Here is a 218-nt window from a genome sequence, read left to right on the forward strand (position 1 = left end):
ATACTTATTTCTCTGCTACCCAAGGTTTGAACTCCTGCTTTTCTTTGTTATTCAGTGACTTTGTATCTGTACAGATTTCAAATCAAGAGAAAAAAAAAAAAAGTAAAACCAGTTCTCTACAACTTGTTGAGCAGTAAGCACAGAAATCAACGAGCTAAAAGGGTAAGCCAGAAAAACAGATGTCAAAAACCAACAAAAATTACTTTAAATAGGAAAAC

Source organism: Meleagris gallopavo, chromosome 2, assembly GCF_000146605.3.
Source record: "Meleagris gallopavo isolate NT-WF06-2002-E0010 breed Aviagen turkey brand Nicholas breeding stock chromosome 2, Turkey_5.1, whole genome shotgun sequence".
NCBI classification, from domain to species: Eukaryota; Metazoa; Chordata; class Aves; order Galliformes; family Phasianidae; genus Meleagris; species Meleagris gallopavo.